Source organism: Myotis davidii, unplaced genomic scaffold, assembly GCF_000327345.1.
Source record: "Myotis davidii unplaced genomic scaffold, ASM32734v1 scaffold501, whole genome shotgun sequence".
Classification (NCBI taxonomy): domain Eukaryota; kingdom Metazoa; phylum Chordata; class Mammalia; order Chiroptera; family Vespertilionidae; genus Myotis; species Myotis davidii.
The window spans coordinates 424,263-431,943 of NW_006291208.1; the positions used below are offsets into that span (position 1 = coordinate 424,263).

Here is a 7,681-nt window from a genome sequence, read left to right on the forward strand (position 1 = left end):
CACTCTCACTGCAGTGGAGAAGCCAAGCCTCTTCAGTCTTCAGTTGTCTTCAGTCTTCAGTTGTCTTCAGTCTTCAGACTTCACTTGGGCCGGAGCCTTCAGTCTTCACTCCATGCCTGCATATGCAAATTAACTGCTATCTTTGTTGGGTTAATTTGCATACTCATCCTGATTGGCTGGTGGGCATAGTGGAGTGACACCAATTTGCATATTTTTCCTTTATTAGTGTAGATTCCATTGTATGGTTGTAATGTAATGAGTTTATTCATTATCCACTGAGGAACATTTGTTTCCATTTTTTGGAAATTCTGACTAGAAGCTTAGGAATTTTTCTTCTAAAAGTTTCTGAGATGTTATTATGAATGGTTGTTGAATTTGGTCAACCAATTGCTTTTCTGCATCAATTGGTATGAACATTTGGCCTGTTAAGACAGGAAGTTACATTGAATGAGTTTTTTACTATCGAACCACCTTTACATTCCCAGATAAACTACAGTTAGCTTAAGTGTACTATTTTTTAATATATTATTGGATTCAATTGGCTAATATTTTCTTTAAAACTTTTGTGTCTACAGTTTTAGAAGAAATTGGTCTATACTTTTCTTTGTCAGTACTGTGTTTGTCTAGTTTTGGTTTAAGGTAATGCTGGCCTCATAAAATGAATTAGAAAAGTGTTCTCTTTTCTGTTTTCTGGAAGAGATTGTGGAGAATTGAATTAAGCTCAACTTGAACTTAACTCTTTCTTAAATATTTGGTTGAATTCACCAGTGAAATTACTCAGGCATGGTGTTTTTATTTTTAGAGGTTATTTTTTATTGATATTATTTATTTAGAAGTTGAGTAGAATTGGTGATATTTCTATTTTACTTGTTTGGTAGAATGTATTAGTAAAAGTATTTGAGGCTAGCTATTTCTATTTCAGAAATTTATAAACTGGGTATTAGTTATGTAAAATAGTTAGAGAATCATTCAGGTTATCTATTTCATCATGGGTTAGTTTTAGTAGTTTGTGTTTTTTGAGGAATTAGTCCGTTTAATATAAGCTCTTGAATTTATGTGAGCAATTATCCTTTTAATGTATCCAGGGTATATAGTGTGTTCTCCTCTTTTTTTCCTCTGATAGATGGTAATTTGTGACTTCAAACTTGTTTATATTTGTCACTCTTGCTAGAGGTTTATCACATTAATTTTTTCAGAGAAACAGCTTTTAACTTCATTGATTTTTCTCTAGTTTTTGTTATTACTTTCATTTATATCTCTTCTTATCTTTATTATTTCCTTCATTCTGCTTACTTTAGATTTATTTTTCTTGTTTTTCTGGTTTCACATAAGGAAGTTTAGGTTAGTGATTTGTTATCTCCCTTCTAAATATAAGTATTTAATACTGAAAAATTCCTACTAAGCACTGATTTAGCAGCATCCCAGAAATTTAGATGTGCTATACTCTTCTTTTGTTTCATTTGAAAACATTTTATTTCCCTTGAGACTTTCTCTTTGACCCACGAATTATGTAAATGTTTGTGGCTTAATTCCCATGTATTAGGAGATCATCCTGTTATTTTTCCATTATTGATTTCTAGTTTGATGTCATTGTGGTCAGACAACCATTTCTATGATTTCAACTATTCTAAATTTAAGATTTGTTTTGTGACTGAGGATGTGGTTTATCCTGTTAAAGGTTCCATGTACAACTGAAATTGAATGAATATTCTACTGGTTTGGGGTGGTGTGTTTTATTGCCGGAAGCCGGTCCATCCTTGCTGCTTGACACAGTTGCTGCAGGGAAGAAACATCTGCACAGCATATGTTCCGATAGATGTAACAAGACAATAAACACAGAACCTGGCTAGAGAACCTGGCTAGGCTGCTGATCAACTGAATGCTGTCTCCATGTCATTCCTTCTTCACCGACTCCGTCCACACCTTTGGGAACCCCTGGACCTGCTGGGGTTGGACCCCAACATTTTATAAATGTCAATTAGCTCCAGTTGATTGATAATGTTGTTCAATTTTTTAATGTGCTGGCTGATTTTCTATCTATTGTCAGAGAAGAATAATGATCTATTTCTCCTTTTTTCTTCTATCAGTTTTGCTTCATGTATTTTGAAGCTTCATTGCTAGATGTGTAAAAAATAATAATGGGAACCACTTTAAAATGGAGCCAGAGCTTCCAATCCACAGAAAATGCCTACACATCTTTTTAAAAATATATTTTTATTGATTTTTGAGAGAAAGGAAAGGAGATGGATAGAGAGATAGAAACATCGATGAGAGAGGACATAATTGATCCACTGCCTCCTGCATGCCCCCTAACTGGGGATTGAGCCCACAACCCAGGCATGTTCCCTGACCAGGAATTGAACCCTGATCTCTTGGTTCCTGGGTTGACAATCAATCACTGAGCAATACTGGCTGGGCTACACTTTTTTAAAAAAATTTATTGACTGATGAGAGAGACACAGAGAGAGAGAAACATTGATTTGTTGTTCTACTTACTAGTATTTATTAGTTGCTTCTTGTATGTGCCCTGACCAGGTATTGACCCACAATCTTGGTATATTAGAACATGGCTCTAACCAACTGAGCTACCTGGCCAGGGCTTACTTTATACATCTTATGTCTCAAACCTTTGGAATGTTAAAACAGGGCAAGTCACTCTCCAATGTTATTGCACATGAAGGATCTCATAATTGGACAGGAAATCTAGTGACCAACAAAACTTGGGGTCACTTTTGGTTAAATGAAGGACATATGCTGTACTTGGAATGCCACATTTGCGGACAGTTGTTTGGTGAAAAGTTCAGACATTTTCATGCTTGGGAGGATGGGGAGAACTATAGAATTCGATAAAGACTTTTGGGGATACACATCTTTTCACCAAACTTGTGGTTGATCTGGAGAATGTAGACCCTGATATCGCATATTCTTCAGTTCCCTATGCAAAGGGCTTTACTTTACTCTTTTACCTTGAGCAGCTTCTTGGAGGACCAGAGATTTTCCTAGGATTCCTGAAGGCTTATGTTGAGAAATTTTCCTACCAGAGCATAACCACTGATGACTGGAAGGACTTCCTGTATTCTCACTTTAAAGATAAGGTTGATATTCTCAACCAAGTTGACTAGAACACCTGGCTCTACTCTCCTGGACTGCCTCCTGTAAAACCCAATTATGATATGACCCTGACAAATGCTTGAATTGCCTTAAGTCAAAGATGGATTACTACCAAAGAAGATGATTTAAGTTCATTCAACTCAGCAGACCTGAAAGATATCTCTGCTCATCAGGTGAATGAATTTGTAGCACAGATGCTTCGGAAAGCACCTCTTCCATGGAGACACATAAAGCAAATGCGAGGAGTGTACAACTTAAATGCCATTAACAATTCTGAAATACGATTCAGATGGTTGCAACTCTGCATTCATTTGAAATGGGAGGAAGCAATTCCTTTGGCTCTAAAAATGGTGACTGAACAAGGAAGAATGAAGTTTACATGATCGTTATTCAAGGACCTGGCTGCCTTTGACAAGTCCCATGATCAAGCCATCCATACCTACCAAGAGCACAAAGCAAGTAAAGCAAGTATGCACCCTGTGCCTGCCATGCTGGTGGGCAAGGATTTAAACATGGATTAAGGACCTGTTTGATGCTCATGAATTCATAAAGAAATATGAAACTTCAGCTCATATTGTAACAAAAAAAGAAAAGAAATCATCAACAAATTGAAAGGGGATACCACTGTGTGGAAGAACATATTTGCCAATAATAGATCTAATAAGGTGTATATAAATATATAAAGAACTCATACAACTTAGCAAGATGAAGACAAACAATCCAATTGAAAAATGGGCAAAGGACCTAAATAGATACTTCTCCAAAAATGATATACAGATGGCCAAGAGATACAATAAAAAATGCTCAAAGTCACTGATCATCAAAGAGATGAAAATTAAAATGTCAATGAGATATTGCCTCACATCTGTCAGAATGGCTACTATCAAATCAACAAATGACAAGTGCTGGCAAGGATGTGGAGAAAAGGGAACCATAATGCTGGTGGGAATGCAGACTGGTGCAGCCTCACTGTGGAAAACAGTATGGAGTTTCTTCAAACAATTAAAAAATGGAACTCCCATTTAACCCAGCTATCCCACTTCTAGAAATATATCCTAAGATTTCTAAAACACCAATCAGAAAGAATAGATGAACCGCTATGTTCATAGCAGTGCTATTTATAATAGCTAAGTTCTGGAAACAGCCAAAGTGCCCATCAGTAGATGAGTAGGTAAAAAAGCTATGGAACATTTACACCATGGAATACTATGCAGCTATAAAAAAGAAGGATCTCTTACCCTTTGGGACAGCATGCAGGGACCTGGGGAGTATTATGCTAAGTGAAATAAGCCAGTCAGAGAAAGATAAATACCACATGATTTCACTCATTTGTGGAATATAGAGAACAACATAGACTGATGCCCAAAATAGATGCAGAGACATTGAAGCATGCAACAGACTGAAGAATTTCAGAGGGAAAGTGTGGGGAGGAGGAAGAGATTAACCAGAGAATTTATATGCATAACCCATGGAAAGAAAATTGTGTGCTGAAGGCCTAGGGAGGGGGCAGGAGCAAGTTAAAGGGGGTTAGTGGGGGGAAAGGGGTGTCATCTATAATACCTTCAACAATAAAGTTAAATAAAAATAAAATGAAAAAAATAAATTGAAAATTGAAAAAAATAAATTTAATAAGTCTGCCCAGATCTTTACTTCCATGTTTGCTAGTGAGACAAAAGAATAAAGCCAAGACATTCACTTTCTGCACAGTAAAACAAATAAACAACAACAACAAAACATCAACAATTAGCTAAAACTTCCTTCTCTTCCCTTTCTCCAAGACAGCTGACTTCTTTGTTTAGTGGGTGAGATAAAACTCTCCCTTCTCTCCACCCGCCCCCCAACCCCTTGCCTTACCAATTCCAGGGTAATTTAAGCTGTGTATTCTCTAGTTAGGGAAGAGAGACATTAACCATTTCTTCTCAACTTCCTTGGTTGGAGGGGATAGGGCTTGCTGTTTACAAGCTGGCTGCAAGCTGCCTAAATTATTTGTCCTTCTTTAATTTTCCTGTCTCAGTTTCCCTATTCCTCCTGCCCAGGAATTTTCCTAGCTTCTTACTATCCTGTTACACTTGCCAGTGGCTACTTTTCTTACCACAGGACTATTTGGAAGCTAAGACACAAAAGAACAAAAACAAATTAAAAAGAAGGGGCTAGAGTTCCACATTCTCTCTGAGTTCGAAGTTACGCTTTCCACTCTTAAGTCACTACAAGAAGACTTCTTCCAGAGCTCTTTTTGTGCTCCATTTCCCACTTCCAGTGCATTGAGCTGAGATAACAGATATAAGAGGGGGAAAATGGTAAACTCCTTACTGATTTTGTGGTATTTCAAATTCTGTCCTTCTTCCGCAAGCTATGTGCCACTATCTACTTTTCAGAGTCTTCAAAGAGTGGCTCCATACATTCTTTGCAAATTTTATAGCTTCATTCAGTGGGAGAGAAAGGGTGGAGGATATTCACTTCCTCTTCCCTGATCAGTGGCTTTTCAATTTTGGAATTTCTGGCCCTGCAGTTTACTCACATGGCTAGATCTACTGAGTAACAAAGGACAATCTACCATGGCAAAAGCTCACACTTCAACAGAATATCTTTTATTAATGTATTTAAAACATAATAATTTACTTTATGATATGCCATTCATACTCCTTGGTATACATGGAGGGAATTGTCAGGGTTTGTCCCAAACCATTTCTTAACCCAGTTATATTGTCAAAGAGTATCCATTTAGGAATAGGCTACCTACCCGCTCCAACCCTGAACCTATGATTGGCTAGCCCAGCACCACATCAAATTTACTTATCCTGCTGCTCTCACCTAAGTGTGCTTATGTTAAGTATGTCTACAGTTCCAGTACCAAAAAGTATTGAAAAATACACAACTTGGCAAGTCTGGGCCCATATCTATCTATCTTCTATCTAGAGTACTTGAGAACTCCGTGTCCTATGGGTACACCAAGCCAGCTGGCGGGAACCTGCTTCCAGCTCCATTCCTGCCAGCCTCTTTTCCAGTGGGCTGGGTCTTGTTCTTCTTTTTCTCTAGTTCTGAGATAATTCTTAGAACTACCTGGCTCTGTAACTAATCTTCCCACTATCCTGTTCCAAAGCGAGTCTGTGTCCTCCTTCTTTAGACTAGGTTTTCCTTGTTGATAAACTAGACTGAATCTGTCAGCTTTTCCTATATTGGTCTTTTATTGGTAGAACTATTCTCCCACTTTCTATTTATGATAACTTTAATAAATATAATAACTTTAAATATCAGCTTTCTCCTTTAATGCATTAACTAGCTAAGAAAAAATAGTAAATAATAATGAGCATTTTTTCTAGTTCCTAATTTAAATGAGAATAACTATAGTATCACCTACTATTTGTTATTTTTTATAATTTATTAATGTAATATATTATACTAATAGATTTTGTTATATTATTCTATGCTAAGATATATCTTGATTGATTTGGGTAAATTATTCCTTTATATACTGTCCAGTTCTATTTTCTGACATTACATTTGTGAGTTTATATATATAAATATATTCCTAAATGAGACTTATTTATATTTTCCTATAGTCACTTTTACTTACAGATAGAGCACAGCAGGCACTGTTCTTAGATAATCATAGATAAAGCATACAGGCACTTCTTTGTGAAAGGGCTCATTGTGATATATACCTGTTGTTTCTAATTACCTTAAATCTATTTCCTCTTCTTAGCATGCAGCTAATTTCCTTGGGAAACACTTTCCTTAATGTCATTTTGGAAAAACTGATACCTTTCACAGCAATTCCAAGAGGTCGCACATAACCATGGCCTAGCTAATGAACTCACTCCCTCAATTAAAAGGATGTAATTCATGAATGGGCACATTATTCAATAGGATAAAATTATAGAATTCTTACTAAAACTGTCAGAAACTAAAACTATAACATGTTATAAGAGATGTTGAAAGGTTAGGACATGGGCCTAGAACTATTGGGAGCCCTCTAGCTATCATCAGTAAGGAACCTGAACAAGAACAGAATCCAGAGAGAAAAAAGTAGAACCAACATATGGACAAAGAGAACTCCTGACAAAACGCTCCTCTGGATAGAGCTAGTTGCTCTCAGATTTTTATGTTCCATGAGCCAATAAATTCCCTTTTGAAAATGCCAATGTAAGAAACATTCAAACCTGCAGAGAATTTTTCTGAGTTTATTTGAGTCAAACTATAGACAATTGCCAGGAAGCAAGATCTCAATGTACTGAGATTATGCTCCAGAGAATGGCAGTTTTGCATCTTATTTTATACATCATAATCAAAAGAAAAGACGTATGTGGGTTACATGAAATCCATTGGTGATAGTTGGATAGATGGGAGAAAGGTAAGTGGGGAAAGCTCTGATATTGGATAAAAAGTAAAATTATATATATATAGATATATAGATATAGATATATATTATGCTCCAGAATGGCAGTTTTGCATCTTATTTTATACATCATAATCAAAAGAAAAGACGTATGTGGGTTACATGAAATCCATTGGTGATAGTTGGATAGATGGGAGAAAGGTAAGTGGGGAAAGCTCTGATATTGGATATAAA

At 36.4% G+C, this 7,681-nt stretch overlaps 1 pseudogene; it reads left to right on the forward strand.

Moving 5' to 3' along the window:
* Positions 1 to 3,646, forward strand: part of LOC102772392 — a 9,301-nt pseudogene extending 5,655 nt beyond the window's left edge.
* Positions 3,647 to 7,681: the final 4,035 nt, after the last annotated feature.